Here is a 19,801-nt window from a genome sequence, read left to right as displayed (position 1 = left end):
ATTCTAATATGCTGATTTGCTGCTCATGAAACATTACAAGCTTTTTAAAGGTATTATATATAATAAAAGCACACATTATTGGGTACTATTAGTGGAAAAAAAAATAGTAAGAGTGTGAAAAGTATTCTGCTGTTAGAGGATTTTTTTTTCTAAATGTCAACATAGTATAGAAAAACCCTTGTATAGTATGACCATATTTTTTTTCCTGATGCTTTGTTGCTTTTCATTTTTTATTTTTGCGTCAAATGTAGCCGTGGTATTTTTTTGACGTCTATGTTGCAGGAGTGAGCACTTTGTGCTGTCTGCGTTTCAGTGTTAAATTTGGTGTTTGTATTGTATTAAAAAGAAAGGGGTTCGCTTGGAGACACACCCAGGGTTTGATTTAGTCAAAACTCTTCTCCTCACATTCATTGTGTGGTGTTGGATTATCCAACCCCTGGTCAGCTACAGATAAAACAGCCCTGTCTCACTGTGTCTTTCTGTCTCTCTCTATTTCCCATAGGGTGGGTGGATAAAGTTGAGGCAAGGATGAGGAACATGAGTCGGGTTGCCTTGTGACTACCATACACAAAGACAAAGAAAGAAAAGCAGACCCCTTAAACAAGGCACTTTAGAAGTGGGCCAGTGCTCATCTCAAGAACCCACCCTTACCCATCTCTCTCCACTCATGTTTATATCCACCCTGCTCAGCGTATCAACAGTATGACATTTTGAAATCCATAACTCAAACTCCCCCCGTCTGTTACCTGCTGCTGAGAGCTCCATCTATTATACATAGGTTTTAACCTGCACATCTTGTAAAGCTTCCCGGAGAGATACAGACAGAGAGAGAAAGCAAAAAGGGGCATGAAGTGATAAAAGAACAGATCAAATACAAATATTATTGTGTATGAGAGACAACGATGGAAAAAATAAATGAAAGAGAGTTTGAAATAGACATGCTGTCTAAGTACAGACATACACAAGCAAAAAATAGATTTTTTTTTTTTTTGTGGGTGTGTGTTGCCTGGCGATGAACTAATGATCCATATGCATTACAAATTTCAGGGTAATTAATCAAAATACAGAACTCTGACTGTGTGCGATGATCAAGGTACCTGCTCAGAATACATCTAAAGCCATCAAAAGATCTTTGAACATCATAAGGGATACTAGTCTTTTGATTGAAATTGTTGTGGACAATCATTTGAGTGGGCAAACTGATACTTCATAATCACCTGAACAACATCATGCTAATCATGCTAAAATCCAATGCAAAAATAAATAAATAAATAAAACATTTTAAATGTTAAAAATGAAATTTTACAAAAATTAAAAAAGAAATCATTAAAATAATTTAATTAAAAATGGCACAATAATGAATAGAGATGCACCGATGTATCGGCTAACAATCGGTATCAGCCGATAAAAGATATTATTATCACCATCGGCCGATTGTTTAAAAACTGCCGATGGGCAGGGCCGATTATATCCCGTCAATCAAAGGGGTGCGGAAATACGTGTTCAGACTTCAACTCATACATACTGTGTGTGAAGAAAATCACTCGTGTGTTGAATTTTAACGCATTAACAGATTAAAAATAGTGACGTTAAAGCAGGCTCTTTTTGACACTATGAATCACCCGTAGTTCAAGCCAGGGTTGCCAGGTCTGCGTTTTTTTCCCTACATCAAATAATATTTGTAGTGCCTCCCATCCAATAATCGCAAAAAGATTTGTGCTTTATTATTTCTGATAAGAATTAAAGTTTCATCTTTCAAATTCTGTCCATTTTATCATGAAATTCAAACAATAAATGGCGTTTTGACGCTCTTAAATGTGACGTGTCAGATCGCTGTAATGCCTCAGTTCAGGCGGCAGCTCGCTGAGAGCAGAGCGTGAGTCTTTTCTTCCTCTTCAATACAAGTTATATCTTGAAAAACATGCATGAACATCAAAGGTATGTTGAAATATATTGTACAACTTACCAGAATGCATCTTGTCTCATGTAATCACTTTATTTGTGTTTTAACCACGGAAAGACGTCAATAAAACAGCTTGTGAACAATGTCACATCATGTCACTTTTAACTCAGGAATTTTTTCCAATGTTCACAGTTTCTTAGCTATGTACAAATAAAATAAAATAAAAATAAATAAATAAAAACACTAGAGGGGAGTAGGTAGGGCTGGACAATAATTCAATATCAATATATATCGCAATATAATTTTTTCCGATAACAGTGATATGATTTTTAAACACATTTCCGGTATTTCGATATATACATTACACATTACAGCATCACTGACTTGAGGCGCAGCCGTTAGAAAGAGCAGAACGCGATTGGCTATTTGCGTGATGACGCACACCACAGAGACATGCAGCCACCAGCCAGTGCTCAGCAGTTGTACGCTAAGATCAAACGCGAATGCGGCAAATTTTACAAAATGAGTACACCTGATGCAAATGCGACGGAACAAGCTTCCACAACTTGATGAAAATATGTGTGCATAACTACACCATGCTGGTTAATGTTTGGTGCAGGAGAATGTGTGAAATAAAAACTTTAAACACGGATACTTTATTCTGTATGAGCTATGTGTCATGTGGCTAGTGTTATTAAACTCTTCGCAGATCTCCGCGCTGAAACCGAGCATATGCGCGCTCCGCCTGCATATCATAAAAACAATCGTATTTTTCATGTGTTCGTATTCAAACTCCAGTTCTGACCGCTTCGCGAGCAAAATACAAACAACACACGTGCTGTGCTGAGGGAAACAGCCTACGGCTTGCGCATTTGAACGCAGCTAGAGCAGGCAGAGGTGAATGAGCAGCACTTTTGTGACATTTGAATTCTCCGCTGTAATGCGATCTCACGCGAACATATTTTCCATTTGTGCTGGTAGATTACAGCAAAACGGTCTACGTCAGCATGTTTGACCATGCCCATACTTGGGCCGAAAGTACACAATTACATCAGATTTTGTGACATTGCTCCGACTCAGCTTTTCAAACAGGAAGACAGAAATCGCTATGAAAAAAGCAAAAATAACTATTTTTCACATATGAATAACATTGAGTACCTTTAGTGTTTTCAATGATGTGCAGCCTATACATATCTGTTTACATCTCAAAAAAAGTGTTTTGGGGTTTCATGACCCTTTAAGAATAATAAAATCAGCCTACGTTATAGTTTAATGTTAAAGATATTAATATTACTAAAGTGAGTGAGTCTTATGTTTATTTTTATGTTTGTAGAAGGCTAAATACAAATAAAAGCTGAACATAAATTTATTTGTATTTCTAAAATATTATACAGTTTTATAGGAAGAGATTTCATAGATTTGGCAGATTCATTTTTCAGACGTTTGTAGGTACAGACATCCGTTGTGGCCGTTCTTGGCAGTTTTTCTGAGGCTATTATATAGTTCATATCGATATCGGAATTATATCGTATCGACCGAAATTAAGAATTATATCGTGATATAAATTTTGGCCATATCGTCCAACCCTAGGAGTAGGGTTGTAACGGTATGAGATTTCCACGGTATGATAATCGTCTGAGTAAATATCACGGTTTCACAGTATACGGTATTAAACAATCAATTTTTATTTATATCATCAATTAAAATGACCAATAAATTAATTAAAATGTTTGTTTTCTCTATTCAGATTTCAATCATCAAAAACAATCAAATACATTTAATAAATTATTATGGATTAGAAATTGAACAACTTTTATTAATAATTAAAATTCAGAAATTCTGCTTTGACTTAATTCTTCTGGCTTTTATTTTTTTAATACAAATATTATCAAAAATGATGGAAATGAAATTAACTTTTTTTATAATTATTTTGAGAAGTACATTCTATTTAACAATCATAATAAATTTGTCAATTTCTTCGAGTTAAAAACCGTCTTTTATTTTGAAGAGCTTTGAGTTTCAGTGTATTTGACAATGGTTTTTCTCAAATAAAATTATGAAATGCTCATTAAGCGCTATCTCAGAGCAACCGTGGATATGTTTGTGTTCATGTCCTCTGATAATGAGACGGCAAACACTTAACAAACAAACAAAGCTTTTATAGCACCACAATGTAACAGTTTCTACATTTGTTCAAAAAAAAAAAGTCAGCCTATGAATGGTTCACTTATAGATGTTCCTGCATATTAACCTGCACAGAGAAAATATTTTAAAGGGGACCTATTATACCCTTTATACAAGATGTAATTTAAGTCCACAGAATGTGTCTGTGAAGTTTCAGCTTAAAATACCTCACAGATCATTTATTATACCATGTTGTAAAGACCCATTTCTGAGTGCAAGCAAAAACACAATTACAGCTCCTGCCTGCATCGGATACTGTGCCAAATACTAACAAGACATCTGCTTGGTTTTGATTATCATCTATATCATGATCACGGTCAGGGACAGTGCAGTTCTTCTTCATCATTAAAGTTTATTATTTCCATGCGTTTTAAAGCTATATCAGTTTAAACTTCTAATTGATGGTTTTCTGAGTGTACACAAACAGAAAGCTGGCTTTCAGACGGCACATCACAAGAGTATTAAACTAACTTCTCTTTCACTTTTTTTGTTGTGCTAAAACTATCAAATACACACAAGGTTATGTCAAAAACACACAAAGTTCACAAAGTCGGTTATTGTCTGAGAACGTAAACAGCAGAGACAGAAACTGCATGTGTACATTAGATCTGTGGCGCATTCCCTTCAAAAATAAAACTAATCCACTGCATCTTCAGCGGCTCAGATGTAAGAGTAAATGAAGAGTGTTATTTTCACTCTTACATTCAACAACAAAACACCTCGACATTCTTGTCTCAAGTGTTGTCAAAAGTACCGGTACTTCGGTACCAAGTCGGTTCTGAAATTTTGAAAATGTGATGATACCAGCATTTCCGTAGTACCGGGAGTACTGAGTATATTACGTGAGGTATTTTACGTGAACATGACACGGGTGAAGCACAAAGCTTTGTTTACAGAAGAAATAGGATAATAGGTTAGCAATTAAATGTGACATTGCAGCCATGGAAACATTTTGGTTCATGCCGAATGAGAGAGGTACGCGAGTCCATACATTGTATTCGCATTCTTTACTGTGGTAAAGTAGAAAAAATACCGTAGGACAAAAACCTTTTTGCTTGCACGTCAATTTCTATTTAACACAGTTTGCGCTTGATATTACACTTTATAATAAGGCACACCAAGTTTATTTGTAGATGGTGGTGATTTTTAGTTCCACTTTCTCTGGTAGCGCAAAATCAAACATAGTCTGAATGTCTGTAGATAAAACTCGCTCTTCAGACCTTTATAACAAGTGTCAGTTGCTTGTAACATCAGGAGATAACACGAAGACATTATTAAAGAGAAATGGTCTCTTTCCTGCTCGTGTCCCACATCCCTCTCAAAGCAGAGCGGTAGGCTTTATGACGCATCTTTGTGTGGAAATAAAAAACGAATGTTTTTTAGAATAATACTTAACTTTCTTAGGTTACCATTATTTACTGATATTTATTTCATAGTTATGTGTCGTTTCACTGAAGGAATAGCTAAAATAATCATGCATGTCTGTTTCAAAATGGATGTTTGAGCATTTGTTGATTTATTTTTTTATATTTCAAAATTTATTTCATTGAGGTATATATATATATATATATATATATATATATATATATATATATATATATATATATATATATATATATATATATATATATATACACACACACACACACAAACATACACACACACGATCCAAATATTTATATGTATGATTACCATCATATTTAATATGTTTTTAAAAATAGGCTAGTTAAATAAAATAGTAAAATAGTTCCAACAGATTTTCCTGTGGTACCGAAATTGGTACCGAGAACCGTAAAATTTTACTGGTATTGGTACCGACTACTGGAATTTTGGTACCGTGACAACACTACTTGTCGCTACAGCTGCTCCGGCCTGGAGAAAATGGCAGGAAGTATACAACTGACGTCACATTGCTCAGAAAATGAAAACAGCTTGTTCTATGAGACTGTTGAAGATTTATGGAGATTAAAAAAAAGGAGTGGGAGATGTAAGAATGATTAAATCTGGGTTCTTACCAGGTAATGGTGCGCGGCTTGTTCACACACACACACACACACACACACACACACACACACACACACACACACACACACACACACACACACACACACACACACACACACACACACACACGCACGCACACACGCGCTCCCAACATTTCTTTCTTTCAAATCTATAAACCAGTGGAGCAACTAATGAGATCTTTTTTACCACTAAATACATCACTGGAACTTCACATCATTAATCTTATAAACAAACAAATAGAACAAACACAGAACAGTCTAAATCATCAAATAAAAGCAACACACATTCAGCCTAATGATTCAGTTCCTTTGGGTGAGCCATACAGTATAAAACAGTAATCATTAGTAACCAAAGGCTGGTACAAAAAAATACCATGGTATTAGCATACCATGTTTTTTGGACATTTGCCATGGTAATACCATGATATCGCCTTTTAAGGGTCATCACTAGTTCTGTTTAGTTCAACTTTTACCAAAGAGTGTTGGATCTTCTCGCCTGTTACAGTTTCTGCCATTCAGCCTCTTCAAGCATTCTCGCTGTGGGAATAGACTGTCAGCCACTGACAGCTTGTCTGCCGGCCGACAGGGACGTGCTTCGGCCTTAAGCCCAGGGGGAAATGGTTTGTGTTAGTGAAAGCCATCCTAATATTAACAGTCTTATTTCAGAGTGAAGAGTGGCCGAATTCACCTGTCAGAACCATCTCACAACATGCGCAGCAATTCCCCCTCCTGAATCAGAAAATGTCAGACAATTTGTTCTCCTAATTAAGAGTTAAATGAAGCGTTCAGCCTGACATGGAGTGATGAATCTGAGCTGTCCAATTTAGAGCATTATTAAAATCAAAATGGACCATATTTACTTTGTTTTAATAAATGTCTCTGGTCTCATTGTGTATGATCCATCACAGTGCATATTACACTGAAGATTTTTATTTTTTAAATCTTTGATCTAAATAAATAAATGTACATAACTATTAATAATTTATTGATAGTTACTATTGAAGTCTATCACTTTACTGGATTTGCAATGTAAACGTCATAAAGTATGTAAATACATTAATATGATAATATACACAGGTTAATAGGAAAAGCCAAAAATGCAACACTGTCTCAATCTACCAAAATGTCTTTGGCCTGAAAAAGGTTGAAGATATGCAACAAAGAATCTATCTACATGAACTTTAAACAATAGCTAAAGCTAGCAAAGCTGAGATACACGCTATAATAATTCTGCAACAGTACATGAGAGAGGCAGACAATCTGAATATGCAAAGTGTCTTATCTATTCTGAGCGATAGACGCAGAGAAAGAGAGTTAGGGGTCATTTCTAGTGCAGTCTTTTATGATCTGGCCATTCTGCCTGTTAATGCCATTCTCATGATGTTCATTAAGGCTGTGCTAATTAAGCTCTTCTAACTTTGCAGCTCTACAGAACAGGAGAGAGACAATGAGACAAACTAACTAGTTTTACCATCCTTCTCAAAAATGACCCAACATCCTGCCTTAAGCTGCAACACTACTGCTCTGTTCCAAAACATAATGAGATGCCTACCTAGACAGCGCTTTAAGGCACAGCAGGCATACTTTCAACATGTCTGTTTCTAAAGTTTTGCTGCAAAATTATGCTGGCTTTTAAGATTGTTTTGGGAAAATGAAAGCAGCATCTTATGTATTCTGCATGAATAAGGCAATCTCTGAATACTTTGCAAAAAATATACTTGAGATGGCAAGATGAGATGACAAAACTACAAAAAGAAATTGAGATAAAAATACAAACAATTATTAAATAAAGTAATCAAATATATTACATTTATTTAAAAATATATATATCGGGCATTTTCTCAGAGGAGGCAAGGGAGGCAGTGTCTCAAAAAAAAATTTGGATGTGAAAATAATCGATACAACAAAAAACAAAACAAAAACAAACAATGCAAATATTAAAAAAATGTGACATTAAAAAGTGTAAAAGTCACTTGTTTTTCTAAAGTAACAGTGTCCAACAGTGACACCAGCAGGTGAAGGTATAGCGGAGGCTTGCCTCCTCTGTCCCCATTGACTTAAAACAGACACCCTAATGCACGCCGTGGGTTTAGTGGTGTGTAATTGAGAATGAATGGGGGAAAGTCACGTGAGAGGAGGCAATTCCTCCATTGCGCTTTGATTGGATATGATCAGTTATGATTGGATATAATTGGTTCACGTGATGTCTTTTTGTGAGCGTTCTCATCGGCTTGAATGAAGACAATGATGGCGTTAATGGGAAGACTAATTAAAAAGTAGGTAAACAACTCAGCTGTTTCACCACTTTATGTCATGTCAAAATCAAACTTGAAAAGGGCTGAAAACTTGATGATGGTGGGGGTTTTTTAGTGAGCAATCAGCTTGGGGAAATTAAAGGTACATCTTTGTGTCTGTGTCTGTGAAAGCATGATGACTACTGAAATTAAGCTGACTATTAAAAAGCTGAACATTAGTTCATAAGTAATATATATATTGTTTAAATTAGGGCTGGGCGATATATCGCATGCGACTGTCACGCGCATTTCGTCAGTAAAGCCGATTCCCTGATTACCGCTAAATCGCCATCACCTGCTTTCAAATGGAGCGGCATTTAATAGACAGAGCCGTAGTTCACTGACAAGATACGCAATATCGCGTTCATTATCGCAGATGAATCGCCTTCGATAATGAACACGATATTGCGTATCTTGTCAGTGATACTTGTCAGTCTATTAAAGGTCCCGTTTTTCGTGTTTTTTTGAAGCTTTGATTGTGTTTATAGTGTGCAATATAACATGTGTTCATGTTTCGCGTGTAAAAAAACACAGTATTTTTCACATAATTTACTTATCTGTATACCGCTGTTTCCACTGTCATAAAAACGGGCTGATGAATTCCTTGTTCTATGAAGTCCCTCCTTCAGAAATACGTAACGAGTTCTGATTGTGCCAGCGGTTCCTGTGTTGTGATTCGACAGCAGTTTAGCGCATCTTGCCCGGAAAGGTCACTCCTCTTACCATAACGTGGAGATGCACGCGCTCAGTGTTATTGTAAACATGTCTTTGATTTTACCCTATCAATTTGAGCCGGAATCAGACCCGGTGATTGGACTGCGGGATGAAAATAACAGCGTTTCGACGACATGGCGACACACACTCTACAAACGCAACTCTTGGGTATTCCTGTGGGCGGAGGTTAGTCAAAAAACTGTTTTAGTGACGTCATTAAAGAAGGAAGTAGAGGGATGTAGTCCAAACTGGCCGTTCGATGTAGGCGACTTCTGTTAAATAAAATATCTCGCTTGGCATTGAACTTTGAGCTTTAAAATTTTACAGATTTTATTTATACTCTAACAACAACATTACACACTAACTAAAGTTGGAAACATGGGATCACGAAGAACGGGACCTTTAAATGCCGCTCCATTTGAAAGCAGGTGATGGCGATTTAGAGGTAATCAGGGAACCGGCTTTACTGACGAAATGTGCGTGACAATCGCATGCGATATATCGCCCAGCCCTAGTTTAAATTGTTATCGCCTTTAGTATTTATTTTGGAATAAATGTAAAAATGTGTAAAAACACTAACTTGATGAAATTTATACTTGATTTTATTAATAGAACATTACATAGTTATTGCAAAAAATACAAAATAGAATCGTTTCTATCTTTTTTATCTAATGTTTATTTAAACAGGAAAATTAAGAGCAACATACATATATACATTTAAACACACCCACACACAAATATATATAAAACAAGGTTTTGAAAAATCTGGTAACTCAAAATACAAAGTAAACCTCAACACCTGAACCTCTAAAGGCAGTTGAGTGTACAGCCCATGTGCTGACAGACACTTTCATCCATCACTGCCTATTAAACCAAGTGACATCTCTAGCTTCCTGCGATTAAATTTATCACTGCTCACAGAAGAGCCTGTGGTGGCAGTAAGCCACATCTGTCATATATCCCTCCACCAGGACCGGCTCGGAAAACACGTGGCCTAATCCGCAGCGGAACTACAAACATCCCCTATTTGGGATGCAATCCAGCTCCAGGATTGGTTTTAAACCAGAGTTCAAAAGCTGGACATAACAAATCTGGTCGAAACCCAAACATAGGCTGATGTAAGTCAATTCGGAGTTTGTTCAAACTAGTTTGAGAGTGAAAAGGCTTCTGACTAGATCCTGGCTGGATGATCAATAATGTAGAGGCTGTAGTCTGAATCAGCAACACTTAAAATGATTCTCGGGTTTGCTGCTCCTAGAGCGAGGACAGGAGACACCTCAATTTGTTGGGAGACAAGAACAGGTACAGAGAGAGCGAGACAAACTCTAACAATAGCGCAAGCCTGTTACAGCTTGTATTGCCTCGGTCTTTACAGCTCCTGTGACATATGCGATGGAAACGGTATTTCGGAACAAACAAACCACATTAGAGGATGCTGAACTCAATCGACTAAATTCAGCTCCAGGTAACACTGCAAGTGTGGTGTGAAAAATCTCAGCCTCAGCGAATCACCTTCACACATCACCTCTTATTTACTGTTATCCTATACATAACCGTCTGTAACTCCCAAAAGCCTATACATTATTCATATAACACAAATGTCAACATGTCTCCATGGTGATAAAGCCTACATCACATCACCTCTCCAATTCTTTTAGGAAAACCAATTTATTACTTTGAATATATAAAAATGACCCCATGCTTTTTTCCCCTCTGCTGTAATATCTTTAAAACATGCTGGCCTGCCACCAGGCTGCTATACATTTACAGTGCTGAATCACTAAATAGCTACATTAATCAAAAAAAAAAAAAAAAAAAAAAAAAAAAAAAAAATACCCTCATCATTCTACTAATGTAGAACCCTAATTTTAAAGGCATAAAGGCTATAGTCACATTCCAATATGAATGCGGAGAACAATGCGGAAGGCAAAGTTGCATTAAATAAATCAGGCCCTGCACGAAAACCAATTTTAAAAAGTCATCGCCGCATGATAAAACCTTACAGAGGCAAATGAGGGAGACAAATGGGGAAGGCTCCAGCCAGAGCTGAATCTAATAACATTTTGGGCCACACACACGAGACAAAATGTGTTGAACCTTGCAGTTCTTTTTATGAGGGCTCAATGACCGGCATGAAATATGTGAGACTGTACTGTACTCACAGAAAGAATTAGAGCAAAGCTTCATCACCACTGAAACTATGTAGGAAAAGATATATTGCAAGGTTCCTGCTTGTCACTGGTGAAACTGCTATTTTTTGTACACAAGTTTACTTTGCTACCTAAATGAGGACATTCCATATACTTTTATTGTTTTTATATACTGCTAGTTATAAATATTATAACCTAAACATTTTTACAATATATATACACAAAATAAAATATAAAATCGCACAGAAGATAAATGATAATCACAAATAAAAGGTTGTGTAATCTTTTAGTAGTTTACATAAATGATTGACATCATGTTTTGAGATTAATGCAGAATGAACACACACACACGTTTGTTTTTGTGAATTGTGGGGATATTCCATAGGCGTAATGGTTTTTATACTGTACAAACCGTATTTTCTATCGCCCTACACCAACTCTACACCTAAACCTACCCATCACAGGAAACTGTGCACATTTTTACTTCCTCACAAAAACTCATTCTGTATGATTTGTAAGCCTTTTGAAAAATGGGGACATGGGATAATGTTCTCATAAGTCACCCTCTCCTTGTGATACATATGTCATACCCATTGTCATTATACAAATGTGTCCTCCTGATGTCACAAAAACATGCACACCCACACACACATATATATATGTGACCAGTCACGGAAAGTAGGGACACAAGTCGGTTTTGGGGCATTTTGAGTTATTCACAGATTCTGAAAGTGCAGTCTCCAAGCTTTCCAACGATGTGTGACACATGGAAATCTGATAATATTTGGAGAAGTTGTGGCCATTTGAAGGTAGGCAATCAAGAAAGCTCAAGAGGGAGAAAAACCCCTTTAAAGTTTGTGCAGTTCTCACCTGTTCTCACCTGCTGGGAGTGACAATAGGGCTCATTTACATCTCATTTAGATAAGCCATACCCCCTGTAAAGCTGCATGGACCGCATACTATTAATAATAAAGGTTAATGTGCATTGTAAATGTCAGTAATTTATTTTTTTTTACTTTTATAAAAATGATTTAGAGGCTGAAATATGTGACTTTTTTGTCAAAACTCTATTTGAACTTGTGCATTGTAGATAACATGTTGCAAGACACTCCTTTAAAATCTGCCCATCATTTTTAATGTTATTATTTTAATGTTTATGTAAAGAAAAAGTACATATTGATGCTAATTTTATTTTTTATTTGCTGGTTTTCCACATAAAACTTGGTGAATTGACTTTTTGAACAGGATTCTGTGATAACCGTGATCATTTTGGTCACTAATCATGAAATGAAATGTTCTCACCTGAGAAGCCTGTTAAAGAAGAATAGGCAATCCAGGAAATAACTGGACTAACAGAGGCCAGAGATCGCTAACTATGGCTATTCAAAACACTTTTCAAGACAATAAATACACGATTGAGGCGATGAATGCATGTATTGACTGAATTTGCGTCTGAATAGCGCTGGCTCCGTGGGCGTGGCCGCATTAGCGGATAATGAGCTGAATCACGGACTTCTGACATGGCTCTCTTTTCATACAGATTACATAAACACAGAAGGTTTGTTTTCGATTTGACTTACACATTTTAAAACTTGACATTTCAACGTTTTTTCAGACACAAGTATAATTTTTTTATGATTAGTATTCACTAAGTTACAGTTCATTTTCTGAGAACTATCAGATTGGACTTCGTTCAGAGGGAGATGAGAGATCACGCATCATGTTAGTTTTCTTTATTTTTCAAAAAGCACAACATTTTGTTTTTACTCTGAGTGTACACAAATAAAAGAAGACATTCTATAGTTTCAATTGATATATATTACTTATGTCTCTATGACAAAATATGATGGAGTATTTTAAGTCTGTTTTGCTGCAATGTGAAAAAAAACCTGCAAAACGCGCCGGCGCGTTACCCGACTCCAGAGAGGTAATGTCTTATTATGCCGCTTTCATCGTCGCTCAGATTGTCTTCAGAATCAGTGAGCGCTTGTTCATAAGCATCCGGCTTGTCGAAGAAGTACTTCAAAACATTTTCGGTGTAACGGCCACGGTTCTTCATTGAATTTTGATATCAGCTAGAGCCGGCCAGAGCGCTGCATAATAAGTAGCCACGCTTCCCAGTATGGAAATACACACAGACAATGACACGCCCCTACTGCGTGCTAGAATCTCCGAAAAACAAGCCGATTTCGACCTCAAAATGTACGCTTTTAAATATACCAATACTGCTATCTCAAACACGGTAAGGCTTCTTCATGATCTCAACTAACAGATTCTGCAAAAAAACGAAAATCACCAATTTTGAAAAAAAATGCTTCTTTCTCATTTTGCTCGAGAGTTGTGCTGCCGACTTGTGTCCCTGGATTCCGTGACGGGTCACATATATATATATATATATATATATATACATATATATATATATATATAAATAAAAGAAAGAGTATAAATCAGAATAGTCTTTGTTAGTAAATCCGTAACTGACAGGATTTAATATATATATATATATATATATATATATATATATATATATATATATATATATATATATATAATTAAATCCTGTCAGTTACGGATTTACTAATAAAGACTATTCTGATTTATACTCTTTCTTTGTCGTGCATTCTGCAAGCTGACCATTTACAATACATATCACAATATAGTTATTTTTGTTTTAAATATAGTTGTATCAAATTTTTTTGATACCATTAAAATTTCATACATCTCATCACCAATTTCAATATCATAAAAAAACTAAACTAGCCTAACAAACTAAAAAAATAAATAAAAATAACTCAAGCTCACTGAAGACAAGTAAATAGGAAAAATAAACTAATTACAACTATTGAACAAAGACACAAATGAAATAGACCTGAAAAACAAGCAACAGAAATACAAAAAATACAATAGAACAAAGATACAAATTAAACAGACCTACCTGAAAATTTCCAACACTAGAACTACATAAATTGTAGTAGCCTATAAGTAATCAATTGTACAAAAACACTAGTCTTCACTGTTTAAATTAAATATATAAAAATATAAATATATTAAATATATTAAAGTTAAAAAAATGATTCAGTCAAGAGCAGTGAGTGATTTTCTCTTTCTTTTGTTGTTTGATTAGCATTAATGACAGACGGCAGCAGATATATTAGGCTGCTGTCACTTTAAGACTGAATGCACAGATCTAATATACTGATACACATGCGCTTTCTTTCTCAACTGTTTATGTTCACTTAAGACATATGTTTTTCAGGGCCGATGCATTATCACTGAAGCAGCTCCAGTTAGCAAGTGCTTTCGGTGTGAGAGTGCCTTCAGCCTTCCGTGTTGATAAGCCGGATTTGAAACTCACAACAAATCGGCAAATCGGTTTTGAAAATGACCAATACCAATAACCATAAAAATGCTTAATATCGGCACTGAGGTCAACCTCTAACATAAACAACTGTGTTTATGAGGATACTCACAAAGACGGGAGTTTCTCTCAGACAGCGCTCAGAAATCACCTCTCAGACAGTACACGCATAAACCACAATAAGTCCTCTTTTCAGAAACGATAGTCCAAAATCTATACCGGTTGACAAATTCCTACTGGTTAATCATGTCTACCGATATATCACTCACCCCTAATATAGACTATAGTTATGATGCATTTAATATTGTTTTTTTTTTTGTTTTTTTGTCATTTTTGAAAATTGACAGCACCTGCTCCCCATCCACTTTCATTCATGATGACAAAAACAACAAAAAAAATCATTTTAGAATAAATTATCCTCTTAAATTCTGGAATGAGAAATTCTCACAATAACTTCAGGACATATTGGAAGCATGGGTATATTTGCAGAGCAGGTGCTGGGGTAGCCAGGTCAAAGAGAGGAGAGAGACTGTCTACCTTCACCTGTTCCTCAAGTTTAATGGTTCTGAGCACAAGCGGGCAACATGACCTGAAAGCGCATGCTGTCCACGTTTGACCCAGACACATCTTTTATATGAAGGGCAATTGAATGCACAAGGACAAAAAGCCTCTACTACACAAACAATGCCTAAAACAGCCATCTCTCTGGAGATGAAATTCCAAAATATTCACGTAAAGCACTTTTTTGTGAGAGCTTGTTGAGGCTATAGAGCAGGTACAACATCAAGGCCATCTTCAAATTGTTTAAAATAAATTACTTTTGCTCAGAGGTTATTCACAGATGCAAACATTTTCTGATGCTGGAGACATTTTCTGCTGATCAAGTAATAAAAAGGGTTTCATTTCAATTTGACTGTATCGCTTCAGTGGTTCCTCTGTAATAGTAGGTGAGCTGAGAGGCCATGAATAAGCATGAAATGCTCCCCAAATCCAGGCTGAACCAGGGCAAACAGCCATTAGATCTTTGAAGATGGGAAAGAAGAGAAGAGCAAGTCTACTAAAATGTTCTAAAAATATAAAGGTATATTTTATATAAAGGTATACTAAAAATATAAAGGTATATTTAGCAGGTGCTTATTTATATTTGCAGGCACAGGGTTATGATGGTTTCTTGGCTCTGTCCTTGTAAGGATTGAACCAAAATAATTTCATTTATAAGTCCTGAAATATACCCATGTCACCCCCTCAGATGCATTATTAAATCCACGAATAATCGTTAACGCCAGAAATTTGGTTTAAAAGTATTCAGCGCACATGCACCTGCACATGCAGGTGTGTAAGTGGTGCTTATGTATGGATCCATACATCAAAAGAAAAATACACTGGAAATTATTCCTTCCTTTAGCATTAAACACAAAGCCACTCTCCAAAGCCAGATGACAGTATGTCCAATTAAAGAATTTTAATTACTACCAAACTGCTGCTCTGGTTGATAGATCTGCCCTCAGAGACAAAGACCATAAAACTCACATAGAACAGGCAAAACATCAGCAGCAGCAGCAAGAAACAGGTTCCTCTAAAACCCTGTGAACAGATGAAACAAATCTCAAAGTAACTCCAGTGATGTTCCAGAAGCCTCTGCTGGAGAGTCAGCAGTGAAACCGTGCCAGCACTGGCAGACAGGTGAGCAGGGTGTGAAACCCTCCTGCCAAAACATAAATCAATACAATCATAAAGTGAATTTCTGAACCAAGAAAATGTCAAGATTAAAAATCACCTAACTCAAACCCTAACCATTAAATAATACATTATATTTTGCTTGAAGCTTTTTTAGGACCATTACGATTTTTGCACTGTGACATAATTTTTATGTCAATTAATCACTTTTCCCCCCAAAATGATTTGTTTATCAGTACCACCACAGTAAAGCTCATTTCAGAACTATTAAATGATGCAGATGGTATCTAGGTAGTTACTAGGTAGAGCAAGTTTCTGTCCTTATGTGGCCTACGGTCATCAGCATTCGCCCACGTTCTGCTCCTCTGGACGTACAGTTCCAGACTGGGGGATGTGTCCTTTGGACACTTCGGTTTGTCAGCATAAATCAATTTCCTCTTCCTCCTCACCTCGGAGGCTTGACTATATGAACATGTATGTGTTTGAGTGTGTGAATAAAAAAATAAAATAATAATAATAAAACACTGATCAAGGATTCCTTCACCTAAACACTAGGTTATGGGTTGCTAGGCAGCACTTTGCTGGATGTTCAAATGAAGAACAAAGCCTGTACCAACAACACACAAACTTAACCAAAAAGGGTGAAAAGTAAAGACTTTTAAATTGCTACAAACAAGTAGCACGGTTTAAGCAACACAGCTGTTTTCAATATCAGCTGCTTTTCCACCGTCGGGCCAAACTGTTCTTGTTGCTTAACCGTTCCATTTTGTGCCAATCCGGCCGAGCCAACACGGATATCTTTTTATTTTCCACTGTGGGATTGATAACGGAGCTCTTTGGAATGTAATAGAAATGCATCAGTCATTGCCTAAGTAGCACAAGAGTTTACAGATGATATGAGATGTAAAGAGCAACCTTATGGAGGATGATCAGATATTTCTTTTATTTTTATGATGAACCGTGTTTACTTCACTCAAATAGCGCGCTTTGCCAGCTACAGAGAAACAGGTAGTCAGGCAACAGACAAGTGACCAATCCTGAGCGGCGACATCACTACATGCATTCTACCAGCACGCTTCAGCCAACCGTGGAGAGAATTTCGGGCCTAGAAAGATTTTTAATCTTACCGTGCCAAACCAAGCTCAAGTAGAAATATAACTGAAACCACTGTTTGGCCCAACGGGAGAAAAGCGACTAATGATAATAATAATAAATGTTTCTTGAGCACTAAATCAGCATGGTAGAATGATTTCTGAAGGATCATGTAACACTTAAAGTGTCAGTTCACCCAAAAATGAAAATTGAAAACTGTCATTAATTACTCACCCTCGTGCCGTTTTACACCTGTAAGACCTTCGTTGATCTTCAGAACACAAATCAAGATATTTTAGTTGAAATCCGATGGCTCCGTGAGGCCTCCATAGCCAGCAATGACATTTCCTCTCTCAAGATCCATTAATGTACTAAAAACATATTTAAATCAGTTCATGTGAGTACAGTGGTTCAATATTAATATTATAAAGTGACGAGAATATTTTTGGTGCGCCAAAAAAAAAAAAACAGAATAACGAATTATATAGTGATGGCCGATTTCAAAACACTGCTTCAGGAAGCTTCGGAGTATAATGAATCAGCGTATCGAATCATGATTCGGATCGTGTGACAAAACGCCAAACTGCTGAAATCACGTGAATTTGGCGCTCCGAACAGCTGATTCGACATGCTGAATTATAACGCTCCGAAGCTTCCTGAAGCAGTGTTTTGAAATCGGCCATCACTAAATAATTTGTTAAATATTCTCGTCACTTTATAATATTAATATTGAACCACTGTACTCACATGAACTGATTTAAATATGTTTTTAGTACATTAATGGATCTTGAGAGAGGAAATGTCATTGCTGGCTATGCAGGCCTCACGGAGCCATCGGATTTCAACAAAAATATCTCAATTTGCGTTCCAAAGATTAACGAAGGTCTTACGGGTCTGGAACGGCATGAGCGTGAGTAATAAATGACAGAATTTTAACTAACCCTTTAAAGGTGGGATAAGTAGATTTTGAAAAACACTGTTGGACATTGTTGATATTTGAAATTAACCCAAACCCACCCCTCTCTTCATCGCTCCACCTCCAAAACTCAGTCTCCAATCCTAACCAACCTGCTCCGAGTCGGTCTTGAACTCCTTGAAGGCTTTACCAAACACCGCATTCTCTAGCGGTCATCAGTGTGCAGTGGTTTACCTGCACAACTCTCACTAGCTGGCCACTGTTACACATGCAATGTGAAAGTGGATGTCTGTTTATCACAGCTGACACGCAACAAAATGCTTGATGAAAAATAAAGCACAGATGATGAACGAACAACAAGGAAGCACAAAAAAAGAACGTACAGTACACAAGAGTAAATACAAACAAGAGTTTGCTGTTAGTCGCTAACAGCACAGCACCTTCAGACAATCATGACAGACAAACCCAGTGTTACTCACATGTGAAGCGGAATCAAAGCGGCCGTTTTCAGGTCTTCCCACTAAGCTCTCTCCAGCGCTGGAAAGCTTTTCTAATATTAACGCGGGTCCTAAAGATCTTGCCCAGTCATAACCCTTCATTCCAGTGATATTCTTTTGAGCTCTTTTGTATTGTGTCTCATCATCTTTCTTTCTTTCTGCAGTTTTAATTTCATTTTTTTCTAATCTCCCTCTTACTCATTCTGTCTCGACCGTTATAGCTATGCCCCCTAATGTGGACTGGTTACAAGTTTATTGATGGTGTCAGCCCGAATAACTATGTAATGTTTTTCAAAATCTAACTAGCTGCTAAAAATTCAACTTTGCCATCACAGGAATAAATTACATTTTAAAATATATTAAAATAGAAAAGTTTTTTAAATGGTAAAAATATTTCACAATTTTACCATTATACTTTATTTTGAATCAAATAAAAGCCTTGGTGAGGCTTCTTTAAAAAGCATTAAAACAAATCTTACTGATAGTGTAGTGTAGTGTATTTTTGTTGTTGTTGTTGTTGTTGTTGTTGTTTTTAGATTTTAGGCTGAAATATGACTTAGACATGCTCTGGACATACATTGGGAGATTCCCCACCATAAAAAATTTCCAACCCAGAGCATCTGCACACTAAGCAGGTAAAACCTGTTGCATTCAAATCCCACACAAGTTCAAGCACAGACACACCCCTTCCTTTTAAAGAGTAACAGTGATGAGGACCCTTGCTGATGACAGCAACCATAATCTTCAGCAAGGGCACCAAAGATGGGGATAACATTTAGAAAGAGAAAAATGAGAAATGAAGTGAGCCTGTCAGAAACAGGACTAAAATTCAAGCAGGCAGGCTAGGTTAGGACAAATGGGATATGGTGCTGAACATCTCAAGACTGCGAGAGTCGAAAGAGGGAGAGAAAGAGTGAGAAAGAAAGAGAGAGGGAGACAGACTGGTAAACTTCACAGATGGTACAGCGTGGTAAACACGACGATAACAGGAA

The 19,801-nt window shown here is 36.6% G+C and overlaps 1 protein-coding gene across 28 annotated transcripts in view; it reads right to left on the bottom strand.

The window, feature by feature from the left end:
• Window positions 1-19,801, bottom strand: part of dlg2 (discs, large homolog 2 (Drosophila)) — a 269,422-nt gene that overhangs the window by 120,337 nt on the left and 129,284 nt on the right. The gene's annotated exons all lie outside the window — the stretch shown is intronic.

Source organism: Megalobrama amblycephala, linkage group LG2 (assembly GCF_018812025.1).
Source record: "Megalobrama amblycephala isolate DHTTF-2021 linkage group LG2, ASM1881202v1, whole genome shotgun sequence".
NCBI lineage: Eukaryota > Metazoa > Chordata > Actinopteri > Cypriniformes > Xenocyprididae > Megalobrama > Megalobrama amblycephala.
Note: the sequence above shows the minus strand (reverse complement) of the source record. Positions and strands in the feature narration are given on the sequence as shown.